This window comes from Osmerus eperlanus, chromosome 8 (assembly GCF_963692335.1).
Source record: "Osmerus eperlanus chromosome 8, fOsmEpe2.1, whole genome shotgun sequence".
In the NCBI taxonomy this organism is placed as follows: domain Eukaryota; kingdom Metazoa; phylum Chordata; class Actinopteri; order Osmeriformes; family Osmeridae; genus Osmerus; species Osmerus eperlanus.
The window spans coordinates 16,625,143-16,650,570 of NC_085025.1; the positions used below are offsets into that span (position 1 = coordinate 16,625,143).

Consider the following 25,428-nt stretch of genomic DNA (forward strand, 5'->3'; position numbering starts at 1 on the left):
CAGTGTCGTTGAAAGTTGCCCTGAGCAATTTGATCGTGGTTTGTAATTGGTTCGACTCGACTACACTGACTGAAAGAAGTTTGCCTACAGCCAACTGAAGATGGCATCCGTTCCAACAACCTGGACTTTGTGGTATACGGGGTACAATGGGTTTTGTCTTGGGAATGGCATTTCTTATTGTGTTTCCAAGGTTCTAATGATATTATGACGACAAATGTAATGACTTCAATTGTTTCACCAGTAATGATGCAGCTGTTAAAAAGAGATGTGCCTACGAAGTTTAAAGCTAGAAATCAGGTAGCTGCAGGATTAGAATTATGTTTTTGCGTACGGCTATCAAAATGTGGATTGTATTAATTATACATATTATAATCAGAAACGTTTTATTAATTACATGGTGGATACGATTTCTGGGTTAGAGAACAAGGGCTAAGACTTTTTCAATTCAGATGGTGAACTATAGTCCTTTAGAGAATTCTGACTGGGTTTCAGGAAGAAGAGGTTAATGTGAATGATAGTATGAAATCAGATTTACAGATGAAGGTATTAATGTGTTTGCTACTTTGTTGAGGTTTGAGTCTTATTTTTCTTAATGGACTGTTTGGGTTTATGTTGTTTAAAAAAAAAAAATAGGAATGTTATGGCAGTTTTTGACATAGTTACAATATCTATGTTTCTTTAAGCGGTAAAAAGTAAGTTCCTTTGTTATAGACAGACGAATGTTAGAAACTGAGGCTCTGTGGTGTGGTTTACTCTGTAGAATGGACACTTAGATTGTCTTAAGGTATTTATGGTGTTGTTTTATGATACCTAACTAAGAGCCAGAGGGTCTTAGTTAGGTCTGGGGGATGGGGGAGATTGTTATCTCAGTTGAGCGAGCTGACCTAACCTTTTGGCCAAGGAGATTGTGTCCTGTGTCCTGTTTGTGTATCATTAACCATCTCCTTCTTTAGAGAGGGAGCTGGGGCATAAAAGAACTGTGGGACACTTGGTATGGAGTCAAACTGTCACTGAGCAGTGCTGACCAATCACAGAGACCACTGCATTGATGAATTGATCATTTATTAGGGCATCTGTTTTAAGTGTATAAAAGCACAAACTTTATGATTGTTCTTCATCACTCTTGCGAACGACCTGTGGCTAGCACCTCCTTCGTAATGACTGATCAGCAAAGTTTCCAGAAATTACAAATTTTACTCAAGGCTTCTCCTCCGTAGTTCCTCTACTTGGGCCAAAACCAGACAGATCTTACCACTGACGCCTGACTATACAGAGATTATAGTCCAGCGCGCCAGTTCCTAGCTCCCTCAGCATCTCAGCAGATCATTCTGCCCAGACTGGTCGCTACTCTCCCTACCTCCCAGAGCTTCATCTGGGGTCAAAGCCTCTCTAAGCTGGTCTTTGAAAGAACTTAGAGGTCCATACTTTGACGAAAGACCACATTCTCCACTCATTTTCTTCATTAATCGTGTCACTGCTTTTACTTCAATAATAGCAATAGATAAGATAACTTACCAGTTTCTTGTTGAAGTAGTTGCAATCACGTCGGGGTCACCACTTGTTGGGGAAATCAAGACGTCCGTAGAAGGTAGTAGAAAAAGGAGTCAAAGACAAAATATCTTTCAACAGCTCAAGGCAGCTTGATGGTTTATTTTGGCAAGGCAATAGCGCATTCACAAGACATACAAAAAAGACAAAGACCAATGCCCCAAAACTAATGTTTTATAGGCTAAATGAGAATAATCCCCCGCCCTGGATGATATGACGGTACTATCTCAGAAAGTCCCTAGATTTCCTAGTATTCTAACTTCCTCCCCCCAACTTTACCTTTTAGGCACTGTTTTGGCTAGTAACGATGTTGATGAACTTCTCCAAAGCTGAATCCCCCATCTTTCAAGTACTTCTCCTCTAATGTCCCATCCTGTCCTTGGATCCCATCATAACAGACTCTGCTTCTCTTCTCTATCACTCCTAATTTGGGCCTGGTTCAGCAACAACTGATCACTATTGGCAATGAAAGTGGTCTCATGAGATAAGAGCTCTTAGTAACTTCGCCTACTCTTTACCCCCTGTCTCATTCCCTCGTCCTTTCTTGACAGGCCCTCTTGAGCCTAACGACCCCACCATACGCTGTTATGCAATAACGGCCTATGTTTCTAAGGATACCATTTCCTTTCTCATACTTAGTTTTGCCAAATCAAGTCCCCCACCAGACATCCTCTTTGGTTTGGAGAAAACCAGTTTCAAGCGGAGTTTATCAGCTGCGCAGTGATTTTCACCTACGCAGTTAGGAGTCAGCCATTTCAGGCCCCAGAACCTAGCCTGGGGTAACCTTCTCTAGTTTGCCTTGCCACCCCATAATCAATCTCCCACGACATAAGTAACCTATATTTCTCAATTCTACTGCTTATATTGGGGCGGTTCATATGCAGACCTCATTTGCTCCAAATGCTACTTGTTCTTGTATAATAGGCTACATGGTAGCCAACTTTAGGAGGACTATGTTTGTGTGATGTGTAGCCTAACTCAAGCTAATCATAAACGAGGCAGCATTACCATGTATTGTCCATGACCATGTCATTTTATTTCAAACAAAGTGCCAAACAGTGAATTAAAATCTTCTGCCAGTCCCCGCTACATGTCCTGTCTCCTCAAGGTCTTGGAGTTCAGCCTGTGTTTGGGCCACCTGTAGGTCCATCACTGGCACCTCTTCAGTGTGTCTGCCCTGTCGTCGCCTGAATAGGAGAGCCTCTCGCTGGTTCTCCTCCAATGTCTCCATCTTCCGGAGCATAACCTGTAATGTGTCTGTAATTACGGAAAAGTAAAACGAGTTTACAAGAGTTTGCATGATTGGCATACACTGTGGTTCTTCTAGATTAGCTGTAACATTGATGTAAATAACAAATGTTACCTTGAATGGTCTTTGCCCAAGATGGTACAGCTGAATGGGGTATACAAAGCATTAGTATGACAACATTTGTTGTTTTGAGAAATATGTTTCCCCCCCATGATCAGAACAACTTAGGTATGCCTTACAATGAGTTGGCAATGGTTTGAGTATTTTTTTGAGTGTCTCATATTTGCACTTGCCTGGCTGCCAGCTGTTTTTCTGGGCCCCCAATGGGTTCTCCTCCACCAGACCAGAGTTGACACCTAGGGGTATGGCATTTGGTGATGCAAAAGTCATGCTTTTGCTTCAAAACATAGCCTTTAGGGTTGCCATGGCTCATACAATTATTGTAACTGTTATAAACGGTCATTCATCACTTTACCATCATTTCCCAGGGACACAGTGCTAGGCCGTGTGACGGTGGTAGGATAATCTGTACAGAAATGAAAGTGGAATGTAGTTTATGTACATAGTATTAGCATATTGATATTAAAACGAATAAACTTAATCCAAAAACAGTGGACAGTGACATGATACTCTTATAGATTTAAAGTAGACTTACCCAATTTTCTTTAAAGGTCCAGCATTGGGCTACAATCCCAACCAGTCCTCCACGACATTATACATCCTGTTATCAAGAGAAGAGATAAGTCAAGCGCTTTTACAGTAAATTGTTATCGCATCGGTGTAAACAGTATTCCTCAAAAAATTTAACATACTCATTTCATGAAGAATGGCCGTGAAAACCTTTTTCTCTAATGGGAATTCTAATTGCACCTCTGTGCTAGCTATAATACTTAGGAGTAATATAGATAGCAAAGCATTTCGTAACTCACTCAATTAATTTAAGGTGATTTTGAATTAGACGGCTCAAACATACTCCTTACTAAGGAGCGACAATGCAGTTTTTTATAACGCCATATTGCTGTGCATGCCATGACCGACTGTGATCAAAACGTGATCAGCCACGTGCTAGCTCCACAGTCTCTGAAAATTCAGGGCTAAATAAACTATTTTGGAACAAGGTTTTCTAACAGTTCTGAACGTTTATTTTCACTGATTCTTTTGTGGGTGATTTGTGAGACGCTAAACTTTGATATCATATATGCATTTTCACAATTTCAACGTAACTTTCTGGAGGGTTTAACCTATTAGCCTACCTCTAGCTAGCGAAATCCTAACGTAAACAACGTGAATCTGATAGCAGATAAACAGGCTAAATGGTCTACATTTCAAACCTATATGTAATAGGATGCCCCATTCAATTTCTGCAAATACATTTATATATTAAAGAATATATTGTGCTTATTAAAGTTCTGTCTTATGAAGTGTGCTGAGGCTTAAACATTGTAAACATTGTGTCTCACACAGGGTGTGGGAAGAAGGCTGTACTTTGTGTCTTAATCTCTCCATTTCAGAAGCAACCTTGAAACCTGGCTGAGACGGCACCCGATGAGGTGGGATGTGTCGGCAAGAACAACTCCCTGATGCACGAGAGAACAAGCTCAACCCTCTTTTCATCTTTCTGTTTTAATTGCACTGTATAATATCTGCTGGGGAGGGAAAAAGAGCCAGTTGGACGCTCTGTACTTGTTGATTTCCAACTGCTGCATTAAAGCTGATATTATCGGACCTCTGCGACTTCAGACCACTCTTTCTAGAACACAGACTTGTGTCATTGAATACCATCATTACATTACATTTAGTCATTTAGCAGACGCTCTCATCCAGAGCGACTTACAGTAAGTACAGGGACATTCTCCCCGAGGCAAGTAGGGTGAAGTGCCTTGCCCAAGGACACAACGTCATTTTGCACGGCCCGGAATCGAACTGGCAACCTTCAGATTACTAGCCCGCTTCCCTAACCGCTCAGCCACCTGACTCCCTACATATTGGAATAGACACAAAGAATTAAAGTCCTTCAAATGGTGACCCCAACGCTGAAAAGAGGGAGTCCAGAGGGTTCCGGCCCAACCGACAGATCGGGAGAGAGACCCACACAAAGGTACGAGGAGGCAGACGTAATCGTCGGGCACGCCTCAATATAAAAAAGGTAAGCAGACACCTGTTAAAAAGTACTGCTATTCGGAACTGAGAACCAAATTTAGACGATTACTATGTTTCATCGTACCTAATCAAACCAACAGTGGTGGGAAATCAACCGTTTTTGAGGAGTCCCTACACGTGTTTTGTCTTTGTCAAGGATAGGTTAGAGTCCTTTCCAAGAGGGTTAGAGTCCCTATACGTGTTTTGACTTTGTCAAGGAGAGGTTAGAGCCCTTTCCAAGAGGGTTAGAGTCCCTATACGTGTTTTGTCTTTGTCAAGGAGAGGTTAGAGTCCTCTCCAAAAGGGTGAGAGTCCCTACACGTGTTTTGACTTTGTCAAGGAGAGGTTAGAGTCCTCTCCAAGAGGGTGAGAGTCCCTATACGTGTTTTGACTTTGTCAAGGAGAGGTTAGAGTCCTCTCCAAGAGGGTGAAGGTCCCTATACGTGTTTTGTCTTTGTCAAGGAGAGGTTAGAGTCCTCTCCAAAAGGGTGAGAGTCCTAACACGTGGTTTGTCTTTGTCAAGGAGAGGTTAGAGTCCTCTCCAAAAGGGTGAGAGTCCCTGTAGGCCTACGTGTTTTGTGTTTATAAAAAAGGAGAGGTTAAAATCCACTCCAAGGGTTAGAGTCCCTGAACTTGTTTTGTGTCTATAAAAATAGAGAGGAGTGTGGTGTGTTTTTTTCTTTGAACAAGAAGTTAAAGAAATCCCGAGGAGAGATGGAGAAAGGTGGGGGCTAAAAGAGTCCCGTTACTTGAGATCTTACAAAGGTGATCCCAGAGGGTATAGTTCTGCATAATTATGTGAGTATTAATGCTGAGAGATGTGTTCGTTTAGATGAATTCCAAGTTTGGTGGTTAAGAAACGCGTGATCAACATTTGTTATAATTCCTAGCCAAACAGGGAGGTTTTTTGAAGCCTTTCCGACCAGAACTTGTATTTATAGGCGGAAAATCTGTGATGTGTGATGGTATTCAGTAAATATGTCGAAATTGAACCCCTGGCTTATAAATTGGTTATACTAGAGCAACATTAACTGAATAGACGGTAAACTCTAACCAGCTGTGTTGGTCAAAGAATGGTTTGAGGAAATGTATGTGAAAAATCATGAGGAAGCAATTGGAAAGCTACATAAAAGATTGGTTTAGAGAGGATCATGGAAGGTTATGAAATGAAACAAGAACGTTTTGTGGATGAAGAGATGATTGGTTTAAACACTGATGTTTTGAAGAGGAAACTATGAACATACTTTGAAGGTATATGGGATAACATTTTAAGTCAACATAGTAAAATCTAAGGTTTTTAAGAGTTTTGATAATGGTATTAGATGTAACTTGGTTAAAAATGAGCAAGAGAAAAAACAAATGTATTTTTATTTGGAGTTTAATTGTAATTTGGTTTTAAGTTTTATTTGAGAGTTATCAGAGCCTGCCATACTGTTTGGGATAAACAGTTAGGCTGTGATAATGTTGTATTAATAAATGGTATTAGTGCATGAAGAGGGTTATTATAACATTCAGTTCTGAAATAATTTGGGAAGACTCATCAAGTCTGATGTTATGTTGTGGTTATGATGGTTTGAGCTAATTGGCTCGTTTTGAACTGCAGCAAAACGAGTTATGAAGTTCTACCTATCTGACCTTTATAGAAAATATAGTTGGGAATTTTTTGGGGGTTAATAGCTACATTAAAGGTGACATGACATGCTGTTTTTGGATGCTTTTATATAGGCCTTAGTGGTCCCCTAATACTGTATCAGAAGTCTCTTTCCCGAAATTCGGCCTTGGTGCAGAATTACAGCCACTACTAGCAGTCCCACAAGGAGCTTTCCTCAGAACGCGCTGTTTTGGTGTCTGTAGCTTCAAATGCTAATGAGGAGCGGAGGGGCGGCACCATGCGCTAATGTTTACAATGGATGTATCGCAATGGCTGTAGCCCCGTTGCTGTAAGATGCTTCGAATTTGACCATTCTCATCTGATAACCCTGGTTTGCAGAGGTACACACTCAGTCATTTCAATGAGTGGAAAGGTGGATATCGCGCGCGCCATAACACCAACAGCAGAACGGTTATCCAAATAACAAAGAAGTGTACAACACTCACGTTACAGCATGTGTATTCACACACATACTTGATGCTATCTACCTTTCCATTAGCGACAGTAACTCAGCTGTTAGCTGCAGAGCTAATGTTACAGCCACATTCTAAGGGTAGCAAGCTAGGTAACCATATACAGTAAAGCTACAAAATGATATAGCGTTAGTTAACTTACTTGTCCGAGGTTAGTAGCTGGACGAAGGAGAGTTAGTACTGACCCAGAATTTAATTTCAGCAAGGCCAGTTTTGTATTAGCTCAAATTGAAGAAACAGTCATGGCTGAAGTGTTTGGCGCAGACATACAAAACAAATTCTGTTGTAGGCGCATTTCCAGAGAAAATAAAATTAAGACACTGGGTCTTCAGAGGCTCGGATGAAGGAACTGTAAAAAGAGTTGTTTTCCTTTGTACATCCAAACTGAACAAATGTAATGCTTCGTTCGTTTGCAAGCCATGATGTCTCTCTAGGATAAAAACACTTGCACGGTCGTAGCTCAGTTCCCTTTGAGGAGTACGTTCTAAATTTCTCGACTGTCCCCCCAGAGTGAGTTCTTTTTGCGCGTGAGTTTGGATCAATCTCAACGTTCCAGAAACTGATTATGACGCATTAAAATCGATTTTCTATACAATTTCACCATTTCTCGATTCGCATTTGAAAGTGACCTAGTTTGCACCCCGTATTAGTGACGACTACATTGGTTATTTTGTTTATCCAACCTTCTCGTTACGTATTTCTTCCGCTTCAGGGGACTGGCGAGACCTTCAAAGTTTTGGCTATTATTCTGATGCCAGAAGTACTTGTATAATTCTAATTATACCACCCATATATTTTGCACGATACTGAGATGAAAGCAACTGTTGTATTTCACAAGGTGATGTTTTTGCCAAACTAGCTAGCGTTAGCTCGTAGTGTAGTAAAGTGTCAATCAACAAGTTAGCTGTTGCTAATTTACTGTTACGTTGTTTGTGTGGTCGGATTATAACGAATACAAAATAATTCAGATACACCCAGTCAGTCTAACTTGATTGCTATACATCGTTGTGTTCTCTCTTCCATCTCGTAAACCTACGGAGTTGGCAACCAGACCGTGTTCTCAAAATAAGTTACTGGTAAACCACCTGCGTGAAGTTGGCCCCCCTTCCAACGCAAAACATCGTCAAAATAGTCTCAATCGTTTGTGCTCCGTTTGTGCTGGTTTGTGCCGTTAACATTTTCGTTTGTGCTGCTATCATTTTTTAGATATTAAAGAATGTTTTATAGGTCATCCTGAGGTCACTCAGCCCCCCCACATATTCCGAATGAACCCAAAATAGTCTCAAACGTTTGTGCTTCGTTTGTGCTGGTTTGTGCCGTAAACATTTTCGTTTGTGCTGCAGCGGTATTTTTTATATTAGACATTTAATTATGGCCGATGACGTCACCAGCCCCCCCACTTGCTCCAAACTGATTGTAAATAGTCGCAATCGTTTGTGCTACGTTTGTGCTGTCAAAATAAATATTTGTGCTACTATGGTTTTAAAGATATTACCGTTTCATTTTTCACACATGACGTCACTCAGCCCCCCGTCAACGTCCAAATCTCATAAAAACTGTCTCAATCGTTTGAGCTACGTTTGTGCTGGTTTGCGCTGTTAAAATAATTGATTGTTCTAGGCCTACTTGTTAAGATAGCCAATGCTACCTGCCTATGCATCTGTGTGAAGTCAGCATAACTTCTGTATTAAGTCAGCTGCCCCTGCAGTGCTTTTCAGTTAGGGGCCTTAATCATTTCCAACATGACCCTGGGCTGGGCATGAAAACCAAAGGATTATATGTATTGGGAAATGTGATAAGAGAAGTGAAAAGGCAATTTCTCACGTTGACAACACAACTGTGTGTGCCATTTATTAATCAACCAGCAAAGTGCAAAAATAGCATAAAATCAGATTCCTTAAATGTAGAAAATAGCATCCCTTGTTGAACATGAAACGGAACATGAAATGTTTTTACAACTCTTTGTTGTGGAACACAACATGAGGTTGCACGTTCTGTTTTTCCGGTGCTGTGGAAACCCCCTTGGACAGGTCATCATACCGCTCCCATGCCGAGAACGTCCTCCTGCAGTATGCCACATAATGTCCCATAGCTTCCCTGTAAGGCCCTGGAATAAAAGCAACAATTCCCCTTAGGAGGAAATGCTCATTTCCAATGGTGATGTGCATGGGAAAATCTTGGAGTCTGTAGGTGCGCTCTGCAGCGATTTCGACAAACAGTGCTGCTCCTGTGGAGTAACTATGGTTGACTTCACCAATGCACGACGACTCCGGCATGGAAGGGTCCACTGCTATTGATGGCTCAGTTGCTTTTGTTTTTTGTAGAGGTCTTAGGCACATTGAGGGTTGCAGTTGGACTCCCTCCACAAGTGCTGCCTGGAGACCTTGGATACCCTCTCTTTCTAAAATGCCCCCATCAACAGGTGCTAGGGGAACTGGCCTCATGAATGACAAACCCCTACTGCAGTCTGAATTTGAGCACTGGATCTCTATCACCAGACTAGGAGCATGGCTCATCAACTTTGTGATAATGTAAGCAATGTTACACTCTGAATCGACCTGCTTTTCCCCTGACCTCAGTACTTTGTAGCTGAAAATGTTGAGGAGAATTTTTGCCCTCTGTCTGTAGGCATCATGGTTGATTCCCTTTGTCACAATGCTTGTCACTATGTTGAATATTTCAGTGTTCTCCTGGTGACTCTGGATGTATGTTCTGAAATTTTCACTGTCACAGGATGCACAGCAGAGACACTGACAGAACGAGTCAAATGCGCATGTGTTGCTAAGACTGACCTGTGCCTTGTCTACCTTAATAGGTTTTGTCAGATTGCCGTTTGGTAGAAGGCCAATGTGCATTTTTTGCTTTTTAGCAGCCGTGTCAACATGAAGCCACTCCGGGCATGGGGTTAGATAGCTTTTTCTTTTTTTTGGTGGTACAGCAAGGCCTCTCCAGTTTTCCATGTGGTTGTCTTCTGCCTCCCCTTGATCACAGTAAACTGGAGGTGTGTCCATTTTATTTGGCTCTGTGTCTTCTGTTTTGACTGAGAGCGCTGCAGAGGAAAGCCGCATCTGTCCTTCGATGTAACAGAGGTGTCTGCTGATAAAACGATCCAGGCGTATGGGTAGGTTTTCGTGTTTAACCCTCGTGCTGCCTTCGGGTCACATGACCCAAAGGTTCATAACGAACCATCGTTGTGTTTACCCAATTTTACCCAATACAAAAACAAATTAAAATAATTTTCTTTTAACCTTTGCAATGTGGGGGGTCTGAGACAGCCTAGCTGTTAAAAGAAAATGCTTCACTTTGTCTTTGTATGCGGTAAATTTGTCGCAATACGACGGTGGGTCACAATGACTGATGGGTCAGAATGACCCGAAGATAACACAAGGGTTAAATAAACCACGTTTCAAGTTTTTGAATTCTGCCTCTACATGAGCAGAACTGCCGGTGGCCGTGCTGCCTGCAAAATATTTGACCATCACACCAGTCCATATTGGCAGGTATGAGCACATCCTGATTAAGTGAGGAAGCAGCTCAGGAAGGAAATGCAGATTATCCCGGTCAACCCCATGTGATGCAAGTCTTCTGCTCTCAGCACATATTTCGGCAACCCAAGATTTTGCATCCGTGTTGCATTCAGTCACTGAATGGCTGGATGTTTCAGTCACTCCACTTTGGCCCATATCATCATCCAGGCATATTTCAGGGTTGTAGCCCTCTGCAATTCGTGTTTTGAGACTTGTTTTACAAATTTCAGACATGACTGGTGTGCCAGCTTCATCATTTCCCTCTGACTCGCTAAGGGCTACAACTGCAATGGATTGGATGAGGTGTCTTGCGTCTTCAATTGAGTGACATTGCAAAAGCTGTGCAAATGCCCTCACATAGAAGCACTTTACTCGGCGTCCCTTTTTTTGTAGACATTCCCATCGAGTGATCAGTTTGATGCAATGGGCAACATCTACTCGGATGAAGCACGGAGGTAACTGACAGTCTGCATGACCCAGTAGTACACCAAAGCAGGTATTTATGTAGGACCTTAGGTCGGGCTGAGGTGTGAAGGCCTTGACAAGAGCCCCTAGCAATGCCAGTGAGAAATCCGACACAGCCTCTTTTGGAATTGGTGCCCCTGCTCTATGCCACTCACTTAGCCAGTTTGCAATGCTGTCAGTGTTGTGCTTTTCAGACAGCATCTGTACTACAGGTGTGTGTACACCAGTGTGAGCAGACAGGACTCCTTGATACAAGAATATGTGGCCAGATTTATCTGTTGGTCTGCTCAGTCGTCTTACCACAGAACCAGTGGCATCAAAGCTAACACTGGACCCATGGAGCTTTGAAAGGGACTTGTACACCTCCATCTGCGAAGGGGTCCAGTAGTGGCAAAATAACTTGTCCAGCCCAATGTCGAAAATGCTCCCACTCAAACTGGCACTGTACTTCAGAAGCTGCAGTGACAAGACTGGATCTTTGTGCTGCAACTCCTTACTTCCCCTCTCTGACTTCGCCTTTCTCAGAGTAGATAGGCTGGGTAGGTGGCTTGGCTCAGGGTCGCCCATAGACATCAGCTTTTTGGCCTTTGCTGCTCTCCACACATGAGGAAGTTCTTTCCCCCGCCAGAGCTCCTCCGACACTTTCACCCTCTCTTCACCGGCCAAATGTCGTTTCCCTTTGCCGCTGTGGAGACTTTCATTCACCTGCTCCAGTGAGCAGTCCAGGATCACGGGTTCATGCTCCTTTGGCAGTGTGTCTGAGGTTATCTGCAGTGTTCCTTTGCATTCTGTGCAGTGACCAACTATAATTATGCACCTTGAGGCACTGTTGGGGTGCACTTTTGCCCTTTTAAAGCTAAGGGTACATTCAGAAATTTTAGCTTTCCAAATTTTTTCACTTAGAAGTTGAGTCCAAGAGGGCTTTAAGATTGAATAGCGCCTTTTATTGGTTTGGGTTTCACTGCACTGGTACAGTGCTTCCTCCAAAAACTGCTCCTTCCATTCCTGAAAAGGAATCTGCAGTTCAAACACAATTGTGTCAGAGTGGCAGTCATCTGAACTGGGAGACTCCTCAGGATGTTCCTCCATCTGTATCTTCCCCAGCTTTTCCCAAATGTCATGCCTATTCATTTTCATGAAGGTATACACGGCTTTTGGGGTCATTCTGCCTCCAAGCTTCTGACTTATATTGGTCCAGATTGCATGTGAGGGTGGCACAATGTCCTGGCCGTGCAATATGTGGTCCTTGGCTGCCAATATAATTTGAGTGACCTCATCGTGGCCACAAGATGGGATCCTCGGCATCTAAGGGAAAGTTACAGAACCATTACATATGCAATTAATGTCTTCAGTCAGTAATGTTGTGTAATTTCATGTGTTTTTTATGTACTATGCTTGCTTGTTATGTTGTAAGTTTGTGTTCTTTAAAATAAATGTGATGACTGTTCAGTTAAATCTGGATTTCATTGACATGCAATAAAACTCTCTAGATCTGCAGAATGGTTTAACAAAGTCTCTTACAAATCTGAGGTCTTAAAGTATTGTATATGGTAAAACAATGTGTAACCTGATATCAAATTCAACATGAGATGCCCACATTCTCCATAGGTTTGTCATAGATATATTATACTACATATAACCATATACAGTAAAAAAGTAAAAGTGGTTACAGCTGTTCAAATATCTAATCAGCCTATCATATGCTATCAACACCTTTGCATTTGGGCAATGCATTTGCCGATGTTATGGATTTTTCTTAACTGTATTTGAGAATGAGATACAATGTGCCCTCGCACTCCTAGCATTAAGCAGCACTAAGGAGTTTTTGGCGGCGAAACCTGTTGTACAGTAGCCATGCCCATCCCCCACCACTCATGTCAGCTCAAAATTGATACATTGAGCTTTTTTCCCACGATGAGCTGTCAGTTTGCTAATGCTAATCGCTTGTTTTATCATATGCATTACATTTCTTTCCTAAAACAAATGTATATCTCTAATCAATTCCATTTTTATCTGGTACATTCGTACAATCACCTACTCAGACTATGCATTCCAGCTCTGTGTACTGTATATGGTTATATATTGAGCTATATTGAGCCCAAATTTAATCTGAAATAAACACAAATTCAATACATTGTTCAATTTGATTCATTGCTGGTCAAATCTTGCGTTTTACCAAAGAAACGTGTAATACTGGGTGCTTTATCTTACCTCTGACAGGTGAAGTTTGTTGCAGTTCGTTGAAGTTGGTTCATTTTCAAGAACAAGTCACCAGAGAGTACAGATTGCTGTAATACCGTAAATCCTCAAATTGTGGCCGGGCTTCAGATAGTAGCCGGGGGCGTGGTCAATACGGACAAATAAATGCCGGGCCCCGAATACAGGCCGGGGGTAAAATAAGGTAGCCTATTTTACTGTAGCCTACCAGCAGCAGTCCATCAGGACAATTTTACACCACGGTTCATCAGTCAAATCATGTTCATCCTGCTATTCATATCTTGAGTGTGTGTGGAAATAAATGTCGTTCTTACTTTGTCATTGGGACTTTGACATCATCTGTTCTTACCGGACAATCGGTGGCGATTGGCACCTATTCACTCAACCTTCATACAGATGCTTTTGTGATTCATTCATTCACATATGCCCCTATTTTATAACTTCACAATAGGTTATGTCAATGTGCTACTTTTTTTTTTGCAAACATTTACTAATTTGTAATAACTTATAAACCATAGAAGCACAAATATTTATTTTGACAGCACAAACCAGCACAAACGTAGCACAAACGATTGAGACTGTTTTTATGAGATTTGGACGTTGACGGGGGGCTGAGTGACGTCATGTGTGAAAAATGAAATGGTAATATCTTTAAAACCATAGTAGCACAAATATTTATTTTGACAGCACAAACCAGCACAAACGTAGCACAAACGATTGCGACTATTTACAATCAGTTTGGAGCAAGTGGGGGGGCTGGTGACGTCATCGGCCATAATTAAATGTCTAATATAAAAAATACCGCTGCAGCACAAACGAAAATGTTTACGGCACAAACCAGCACAAACGAAGCACAAACGTTTGAGACTATTTTGGGTTCATTCGGAATATGTGGGGGGGCTGAGTGACCTCGGGATGACCTATAAAACATTCTTTAATATCTAAAAAATGATAGCAGCACAAACGAAAATGTTAACGGCACAAACCAGCACAAACGGAGCACAAACGATTGAGACTATTTTGACGATGTTTTGCGTTGGAAGGGGGGCCAACTTCACGCAGCAAAACAAAAATGAAACGATGCATTACAATCCTAGCACATTAGTCTGACTGGATGCACCTGCATTATTTTGTACTCATTATAATCCGACCACACAAACAACGTAACATAGCCTAGTAAATTAGCAACAACTGCTGATTGTCAACCATGTGAGCCATAGGCGAGACTGGAGAATGACTCCCAGACCCCTTGACGAAAGGCGATCAAGCAAGCTCATGCAGCTTGGATACCTTCAAACCTTTTTGGTTGGCTTCTAATTTTCTGGGAAAACCTTTCTGGTGAGTAGATTATTTATAACCACAAATTATACACATACCTGTGGCATGATATTGAGACGAAAGCATGACTTGTTGTTTTCCAAGATCTGATGTTTTTGCTAGCTAGCTCGTAACTTGCTATGTTTAGTCTAATAGAGCAAACACAATAATGCAGACATGCATTCTAAATTGATGGCTAGGTTTTGTGATCTCTTGCTACCATCTACTGCCATTCATTTCCGTGTTGATAGAACATTTATTATTCCTCATTTATTGTCAGGCCCCAGTTCAAGTATTGCAAAAATGAGTGTAATTTGTTTGGAAAATCTAGGGGCTACTTGATGGACGACATGTAGAATAAACCAGACTTTATGCTTATTCAATATAACAACCTATTGAAATGACAAGACAGTAATGTATGACTGTAATGTTTCATAGGGTATTGAACACACCTCTTGTCATACCACTTGACTGCCTGCTGTTGACCGTTTTCAATATATTAAACATCTCCCTTTCTAATTTTACAGGTGAATGTGAATGTTGGCCCGCACAGGAGAGCAAGAGACAGAAAATGTTGAAAGATGGTTGCACTGCTGTACAAATTGTCCATGTATAGTACATGGCCTTCTCTCAGGTGTTGAGCAAGTAAGGTCAGCACAAAGCGACTGTTCCCTGCTGAACATCAACTAGACCGTCGAGCACTTAATTCCTTGGTGTACCAGCAGCGGCTGAAAGCCCATCCCACATCCTCACCACATTGCATAGAGGGACTATAGAGAGCATCCCGAGGAGCTGCATCACGGCCTGGTTTGGAAACTGCACCGCTTCGAACCGCAACTCTGCAGAAGATAGTGAGGACAGCCGAGAAGATAGTCGGGGTCTCTCTTCCATCCCTCACAAACATCTATACCTAACGCTGCCTCCGCAAAGCCACACGCATTGTGGACAAACCCATGCACCCCACACACTCCTGTACATCATCAGACTCCACTCAGTATTTTTGCATATGGCTGCTACCTCAATAACTGATGTCCACATATTATGGTATTAGTATGTTATGTTTACATTCAGTTTCCCTTGCACTAGCCTACTTGTTTACATTCACAATATCCCCACTTCTTGGTGTCTTAAGGCATTTGTCACAAATTTCATCTTGTCTTATTGGACCATATTTATTGACCTAATTCCACGCAGTTGTTGTAGTTGTCAAGGTTATGTCTAGGTCCTGGAAGAACGTTGTTTCGTTTCATTGTGTACTGTAAGTATCTGAAGACAAATGCCAGTTGACTTGTCATGACAACAGATCCAGAAATCCCAAGCCCTTCATGATCCTGGATGTCCATAGTGGATCCTGTGTAAAGGATCATGTCCTAAATATAGCCAGTACATCACACAACTCAAACATGCTGTACCTTTTTGTTGATATGTTGACGGAAGGTTTGCCTACCCCTACACAGCATCAAGGTTTTAAATAATTTTGATGTGATATTTTTTATAGCTGTGTGCTAATGATATTCCTTGATATGTAACGTGACAATGACAAGATTGTACCCTTTCCTGGACATGTACATGAAACGAGTAAAAGGATACTGTGGTAAAAATTGAGACGTGTTGGTGTGGGTTTTTCAACTTATTAAAATAACTTAGTACTGTAATTACTGTTCCGATTTTCAAATATTCACACAAGTGAATCCCCAGTGAATGGATATGTTATGTTATCGTAGTGTAGCTGTCGAGAAGCTAACTTGGCTAATACCGATAATGTAGGCTGCCATGTTTTTTTTTGATCAGTACTCAATGCATTGTGGGTGTCAAAGGGTCAACGAGATAACCTACTCTTCTCACTAGAAAATACTGAGGCGTACTGGGTCAAGTGGGACATCAAAGTTCATCTTTGTTGCCGGAACACAAACAAATTCAAGATGGCCGCATGTAAACGAGACGAAAGACAAGACGATTGTCGGATGTTTTAGATATTTGTGAATGTATATCTATTATTTCGATCTCTGGTTGGTTATACAATAGGTAAAATGTGTTGAAAGTGATAGCCAAGTCAAGTGATAGCCAACGTATAATATTATGGTTTACTAGGTGACGTGAGTAAAGCGTGAGTTATTTTTGGTTAGCTGTTAGCTAACATTAGCTAACTAAATTGTCTGAATGTTTACATATGGATAATAAAGGTATACTTTTGCAAAATATACAGTACATTGAGACTTATGTTTATAATATACACGTAGGCTACTGCTGAAGGCTTTATTGTTACGTAATAAGCCAAACTGGACATTCTAAGGACGCGTTCTAATCACACCTGTGTGATCGTACTCCCCAGGGCCCACCCAGAACTGATCACACAGGTGTGATCGTACTCCTCAAAGGGTTGTGGAATTATGATCTTCCATAATTCAATCCAAATGTTGTTAATGCATCTGGTACAGGACTGGGAAAGACCTCAATCTACTGTCAACATATCTATAATTACCAGGCAGTATTGACCCTTCAGTTTTCTTATTGTTGAGCAAACACATGTAACAGCATCTAATAAGACAATACATCATCATTTGATTCATATTAGTCATGCCTAGAAATGACAATCTGTTTCTTTGTTCCCTTCTTTAGAAAATCAACTGTTAGTCTAATTTCTTTCACTCCAAAAAACCTTTTCTGTCTTTTAAAACAGTTAAGTTTAAGACCTATATTGTTTTAGATTCAATATTTTACCAAATCACACCTTTTTTTATCAAAGATATGATAAAAGCAATTTTCATTATGCCAAACCAGAATCCGTATGCTTCTTAAATGAAATATAGACCAAATAATGTTCTTAAAGGTGACATGCAGGGTTCTAAATTAACTTTTTTGTTCACCAGCCAATTTGGCTGGTAACTTTAGAAAGTTACCAGCCAATCAGAATTTCCACTAGCCAAATTCTTTCCGGTGAAAATAAGAACAATTATGAGTTTCACTGAATGAATTTGATCATTTTATTAACATTGTTGGCATGAAAAACACAGAAAATGAAGTAAAATGAAGCACAGAAGTATGATGCAAGGGTATGTGAAATCACCAACACGTGACTAAGTAAGGACACGATTTATTGTAAATGGCTAAAACGTCCATTCGCGTCATGATGAGATTGACTCCTGCCCATGCATTTACAGTAACGTTTTGTCCTAAGCAGGCATTAATTAAACTGACCTAATATACTCTTTATTAAGAACAGTGTATTTACATTACACTAGACTGTCAGTAAGCAACATCATTTTTCTTATGCGTAGACTATATGCGGCAATCCTTACAAAACATGACAACATTTTCATTGTCAAACACAAGCCATTCCCGACCCGTCAGCCATTTGGCATTACATTTTCTTTTCTTCGTTTCTCTAGTGCTATCAATATCCTCATCCCCTGCCTCGTTCCTCTTCTCGCCCCCAGTAGTTTGTCCTAACCACCGCCGCATTAAGTTAACTTTTTACTTTACTACTCGAGCTAGCTCTTATTACCTCCTATGATCCGTTATGCTTCGTTTGACTTCTTCCTTGTGTTTTCTGGTGGACGCTCCGTTCGTTTCCACGGTTTCTCGCGCCGGTTTTACTTCAACTGCGCTCAGCCAATGGGCGTATAAAACGTTATCACGTAGCATTACGGCACAGTGTTCATGGGAAACTTAGGAAGTACTGCCAGGGGGATAAATGACCGAGAACCATGCCGAGAACAGAGCCTTATGTATCATTCATCTAATGCCTCATGTATCACCGGCCAAACTGGCTAGTGAGTTTTTATTAACACCCGCCAAAATGAATTTTAACCCGCATTTGGCGGGTTGGCGGGTGTTAATTTAGAACCCTGGTGACATGACATGAAAACTTCACTTTAGGAGGTTATTTAACATTAATATGAGTTCCCCTAGCCTGCCTTTGGTCCAAACCAAGCCCTGGGTGTTCTTCTCCGCCTTTGAGAAAATGAAGGCTCAATTGCTCTGTTTGAAAATCTCCTCTTTGTGACGTCACAAGGAGGAAGGTTACCTCCCCTCTCTCAGCTTTGCCCACCCAGAGAATCTGGCCCGCCCTTAAACCTAATGCTCACGAGAAAAGAGATGTGGAGTGACGGTGGGTTTTCCCCTATAACATCATTAGGGTTTTCCCACTGTGTCCACACCACTTGGCCATAACGCTGCATAGTCTCATCATTATTGTTGATTTGTATGTCAACATTGTGTAATCAGTAATGAGATATTTTTACATTTGTATTAAATTAAATTTAAAAAGAAAGGGATTTATTTGAACTTATCCACTTTAAATCCTCAAATGGGTTCTTGATTTCAATATCTGTGTTTAATCATTGGTGTTCGACTGTTCGCATCTCATTTGACTCAGTTACTGCTTGATCATGGGAGCTAAGGTGATGCTGGGACTGTAACTCTTTTCTGCTTCAGGACGAGTCAGACCGGCGGGTCTGACTACCTTTGGATATACAACCCCTGTTCTAAGGCCCCATTCCCCTGGAGACCCTGTCCACCCCTTTCTCACTGAATGATCTACCCCTTCCCCTTGGAGACCCTGCCCCATCTGCCCCTATGCCTCATCAGACCTAGGAGTGGTCTTCCCCCCCCCTTCCCCTTGAAGACCCTGCCCCAATACATCATCAGACGTTCGGGGAAGCCTGTTGTACATTTATGGACAGGACCATTCAAGGTCATCGAGAGAACCTTGCACGCCCTAAGGGTGCTGGGGAAAGGTGGTACCACTGGAGCATGTGATGTGCTGCTCCAGAATCCAGTCGTACGTTGCAGGAGTTGGTGGAGAAGGGCCAGGAGGGCCAGTGAACTGTTTGCTATTGCTACGAATGTGAGAGTCTGGAAAAGAGGGTTACGACTAGGTCAAGAGTGATACTGCTTGACCACACTAGAATTGTACTGGACTAAGAAAGTTTCCGCTATTTTACTTAAAGACAGTGGCGGAACTAGAGGTTTATACATGGGGTGGCCAAGGCTACTTTAGGGGGTCCATAGTCACTGTTAATATATACAGTATAATCTGGGTCTATAAGTGCTGGAACATCCCAAATATTTTTTGGAAAAAAAGCTCAAGCACCAGGGACTTATAATAGCATTTCTGTGTTACAGAAATAACACAGTGCATAGTTTATTTACAAAACAAAGTGAATTTTCACACCCAATTTCACTTGACAGGTAGCAGAAATCAAGCAGAAATGGACTTGAAAAATATAAATAACTTGGTGCCCAACCACATTACAAATTTACAGTATAATATGTTCATATATATTATGTTAACTAATAGCAAAGAAAAGTTTTGAAATTGGCCAAAACAAGACCAAATTAAATCTGTGTGATAAGAAACCCGTTGGATGTACAATTTTAGAATGTCAGTGTACAAGCTAGTACACAGTGCAGGTATTATTTAGTATACCTACTAACACAGATGTAAACACAATGTTAGGCTAAATTGGGAACCGATCTCTCGTCAATCTGATTACAGTATTTTTCGAGCCAAGTCACTCATTTAGATATAGTATAAGTTTAAGCTAACTTGCAAATCCTGAGGATAGCCTACTGTAGCACACCTTTCTATGTGACAACGGACAAGGCTGTTTTGTCCCTCGGGAGTTGCCGTAGGCTTGGTGCTGAAAGCATTTGTGAAACCAGTGAGGGCTGTTCGAAAAGCGATGTCAAGAAGAGCAGTGGTAAAATACAAGTTATGAAAAGAGACCGCGTCCGTGTCTTATTGTCCACACGATCATATACAATTAGATCTAAAACGAACTTACAAAGAGCTCGGTTGGGGAAAGGTGGTACCACTGGAGCATGTGATGTGCTGCTCCAGAATCCAGTCGTACGTTGCAGGAGTTGGCAAACAACATTACTAATTCAACTTTGGTAGTCAAAGTTGAATTAGTAATGTTGTTAGCGATGCTAGCGTTATTTTGCTAGAGCTAGCTAACCTATAACATTTCACTGGGTCTTGCAGCTGGTTGATTAACTGAAATTATGAAATGTTATGTTCTACTAGCTATTTGCCTACTTTAGCAAGTCACTGTAATTCCAAGCCCTGATAGTGTAACTGGGACAACACAGTAGCCTAAATAATTCCTCTTTCAAGTAATAAGCCCCCGTTCAAGTGTTGAGCATTAAATTAGCTGCACGGTCTGTAGAGATCTTGAGACGAAGCCACTTTTTTGTTCTAAAACCGGATTATAAACTGCTTCGAAATATAAACCGCACAAGCACAAGAAAACTGTAAAATCGGAGTACAAGCCTACTGACTGTCTCAGTTTGTCTGTTATTGGAGTCAAAGTTCTAACATTAACTTACACAGCTGTAGGCTAATCAACATTCGTAAAAAATGTTCAGGAAACCTAAACCCAATGCAAACCTTAAAACTTACTTCAAATATTATGCCTTTTTCAATTGCGAAAAGAGCTTGTAGAGCTGTGGAAATATTCTCTATTCTGCTGTCTTTTCTTCTTATTCTTCTGTATCTCGCAACAAACGTCTCTTCGATTTCAATAATGCATCGCAAAGCAGGAAAATAAATGCTTCTTTCAACAAGAGGTCAAATGAGATGTCAATCAGCATCAAATTTCCAGTAGCGAATTAAATTTTGGGGTGTCACCTGGGGTGGCCAATCAGATGTCAGGGGTGTCCAGTGCCACCCCGGACACCCCTCTGGCTCCGCTACTGCTTAAAGATCCTGTAAAGTGGAATTAAAAACGAGTTTCAAGTTCACCACACCACAGAATAATGTGTTATTAACTACCCATCCAAATTCGAATGAAAAAAAACACTGACAAGTATGTTAAATTAGGCTTTGAAATCGTAATAAAATCAGCAGTCTTCTCTGTTCGAAACTGGGGGGGCGTTTCGCCTGAAGGAGCTGAAGCTCGGCCCCCTCGCTGGAAGGCCGCTCCGCGCTGCAAGAGAAGCCGTGTGTTGGTGAACCCCGTCTGTCTCTGGTCCATGTTAAAACTGTCCGCCGTGAAATGGTCAGTGGCGCAGAGGTGGCTGTTGGAGCTTATCCGAAGCTTTCCATGAGCGTGGCTCTTCACAAAATCTATCAACCTATTTTTCCTTTCATTATCAACAAACTTAAATGGCGTTGCAGCGCAGCTGGAGTTCTTGCATCCAGGGAAGATGCAGTTGCGGGTGGTGGGAGACATCCTGAAGCTAGCTAGCTAGCTGATGTAAGCTACAATAACAGTACAGCAGGAGGAGCCATTCAGTGATCTGACGTAGATGGGGCGAAATGACGTAGATAGGGCATTTTTTGGCTCCGCCCATTAAAACCTGATCTGAAAACGGAAGAGAAACTGTTCTTCGGTCTAACTCCACATTTCAGTGCGACAAAGTTTTAGTGCTTTGCACATGCTTTCAGGAACTCATTTCACACGTATATAATGGACTTAGAAGCAAAACATGGAATTTACTTTACAGGATCTTTAAGAGTGTGCTATATCAATATCAACATGATTGTTGCTGTATCCCGTGTATCAGGTCCCTGTGCAACCGGATCATTGTCTCGGCTGTGGAGAACCCAACGACGGGGTTCAAATGCCGTTGCTGGGGCTAGCTGACCAGGACAAGGAGGCGGTGGTTGGTCCGGGCTATGTTGATTGATCTCTGGTGTTTTCAGAGATCAAAAGAGGGATTAAAGAATATATTGTGCTTATTAAAGTTATGCATTGTGCTTATTAAAGTTCTGTCTTATGAAGTGTGCTAAGGCTTAAACATTGTAAACATTGTGTCTCACACAGGGTGTGGGAAGCAGGCTGTACTTTGTGTCTTAACCCTCGTGCTGCCTTCGGGTCACATGACCCAAAGGTTCATAACGAACCATCGTTGTGTTTACCCAATTTTACCCAATACAAAAACAAATTAAAATAATTTTCTTTTAACCTTTGCAATGTGGGGGGTCTGAGACAGCCTAGCTGTTAAAAGAAAATGCTTCACTTTGTCTTTGTATGCGGTAAATTTGTCGCAATACGACGGTGGGTCACAATGACTGATGGGTCAGAATGACCCGAAGATAACACAAGGGTTAATCTCTCCATTTCAGAAACAACCTTGAAACCGGGCTGAGATGGCACCCGATGAGGTGGGATGCGTCGGCAAGAACAACTCCCTGATGCACGAGACAACAAGCTCAACCCTCTTTTCATCTTTCTGTCTTAACTGCATTGTATAATATATGCTGGGGAGGGAAAAATAGCCAGTTGGACTTTGTGAACCAACCCAAACTCTGTTGAGGGTAGGAAAAACGTAGACAACCCCAGAGCTCTGTACTTGTTGATTTCCAACTGCTGCATTAAAGCTGATATTATTTGACCTCTGCGACTCCAGACCACTCTTTCTAGAACACAGACTTGTGTCATTGAATACCATCATTACATATTGGAATAGACACAAAGAATTAAAGTCTTTCAATATTTAAAACTATTTCTGTAAAGAAACTCACCTTTCAAGTAGCTAATTTCCAGGTAAAATCCAATGCGTGAAAGACGGTGGAACCCCTGCAAAATCTCTTCTGAAACCCCAGTTTCAGCGATGCGTTGAAATGGGCATGCGCAAAGTTGTTGCTCAGGGGCAGACTGAGGGGCACGTTTGCTAAGGAAGAATTGTAATATTCTGTGATGACTTGTCTTTGGAAATGAAACTCTTAAGAGTCGCTTACCTTTAGGTCACATTTAACAATTTTGTATTACAAAATTATTGGAGCACAAATTTGCATTGTGTGTTGTGCTATACAAAGTGTTAGCTTAATCATGTTACACATCACACATTGATTGCTTTTGTACATTTTTATAGTAAAGAATGAAAGACTAAATTATATCAGTGAAGTATTTTATTTATTAACCCTTGTGCTGCCTTCGGGTCACATGACCCAAAAGTTCATAACGAACCATCGTTGTTTACCCAATTTTACCCAATACAAAAACAAATAAAAATTATAGCTGCAAGCAGCAATGAGGTGGCCAAGCAGTCGAATGACCCATAAAACGTGTTAGACATCCTCATAAGAGGTTTACGAGTACACGCAACAAGTTTGGTGTGAATCCATCAAAGATTTGCTGAGATACGACCCAACTTCCTGTTTGCTGGCTTAACGGCACATTTTGATTGGCCGTACTGGGCAAACGGTTTTGAAAATCCAAAAAACATATGATGGCTTTTGTGAGGCTTGGTCTGAAGATGATCTCTGCCAAATTTGGTGAAGATTAGAAAACATTTGTAGGAGGAGTAAAGAAAAAAAAAAAAAACAGTAAAATGGCAGCCGCATCAATTCGGCTGTTATCGAGAGTTATCATGTGTCACACACGGGATGTCCCAAGATATCATGAGACAAAGGAATCACTTAATAAAGGCAAACGAATCAAGTTATTGGCCAAAACACAGTTTTGCATCCTGCGGCCACGCCCAGTGATCACATGACACCAAATTGTTTGGACATCCTCAGATGAGGGTTCCGAGTCATCATACCAAGATTGGTGTTGATTTCTCAAGGATTGGCTGAGATATGACCTAACTTCCTGTTTGGTGTCTTTGCTGACGATTTTGATTGGCTGTACCGGACAAACGGTTCTGAAAATCAAAAATCCTTTCGACATTTTTAGTGAGGGTTGCTGTGAAGATGATGTGTGCCAATTCTGGGGAAGATTTGACAAAAATTGAAGGAGGTGAAGCGAAAAAACGTTTTTCCTTAAAATTCAAAATGGCGGGAAATCTATATAACCGGAAATTGACGTCATAGGGTGTGTTGAACTCGTCTTGATCCAGGGAATCCAACGGTACCTCATTTTTGAAAATCAGTCATACCATTCAAAAGTTACGTGTGTAAACACAAGTCCAACTTTGACCCGTTGGTGGCGCTAGAGTGCTCGAATGGGAGACATGAGACTTGGTGAGAATAAAGAGGGGCCTGTCCTTAATGAGTGTGCCAAATTTCACAAAAAGTGACCATACGGTTCTAGGGGCTGCCATAGACTCCAATGGGAGAGGAAGATGATTAATAATAATAAGAAAAGGTAGAAACACTTAAGTGGCTTCGCGGCTTGGCCACCAATAATTTTATTTTAACCTTTGGGGGGTCTGAGACAGCCCAACGGTTAAAAGAAAATGCTTCACTTTGTTTTTGTATGCGGTAAAGTTGTCGCAATACGACAGTGGGTCACAATGACTGATGGGTCAGAATGACCCGAAGATAACACAAGGGTTAAAGCTATGTTTCTGCATATGAGAAAATTGATGACCAATGACATGCTGGGGCTGAGCTGCACATTTATACGTGCTGGGATGCAACATTTAATATTGTGTGTGATTGAAATTCATGTAGACTATGGCTACATTACAAAAGTGTCAGAACTGAGAGCAGTCCAGTGTGATCTCTCCATCTCTGGATAAACCACTTATAATGCACTCGAGATCCGTTGTCCTAAGACCAAAGAGCGACGTAACGGCAACGTAACCCATGGTACCAAGAATAACGTATCCAGCCGGCCAAGGTACGACGTTGCGGCAACGTTGTCTACGGGACCAAAAATAACGCGACCAGCCGACCAACGTACAACGTCGCGGCAACGTTGTCCATGGGACCAAAAAATAACGTATCCAGCCGACCAAGGTACGACGTTGCGGCAACGTTGTCCATGGGACTAAAAATAATGTAACCAGCCGACCAAGGTACGACGTCGCGGCAACGTTGTCCAAGGGTCTAAAAATAACGTTACCAGCCGACCAAGGTACGACGTCGTGTCAACGTTGTCCATGGGACCAACTCGCAACATTCCCTTATGACGTTGCCAGAAGGTAACGTCGCGGGTTACCATC

General features: G+C 41.6%; 2 long non-coding RNA genes across 3 annotated transcripts in view; both read right to left on the reverse strand.

The window, feature by feature from the left end:
- Positions 1–2,582: 2,582 nt before the first annotated feature.
- Positions 2,583–25,428, reverse strand: part of LOC134025299 (uncharacterized) — a 31,479-nt gene continuing 8,633 nt past the window's right edge. For both annotated transcript variants that reach the window (XR_009930999.1, XR_009930998.1), the window contains exon 3: positions 2,583–2,805. This is a non-coding gene — a long non-coding RNA (uncharacterized LOC134025299). The remainder of the gene's footprint in view (positions 2,806–25,428) is intronic.
- Positions 3,095–23,128, reverse strand: LOC134025457 (uncharacterized). The gene is made up of 4 exons (XR_009931023.1): positions 23,039–23,128; positions 3,453–3,499; positions 3,273–3,323; positions 3,095–3,153 (listed from the first exon to the last, which is right to left on the reverse strand). It is a non-coding gene; the product is annotated as an uncharacterized LOC134025457 (long non-coding RNA).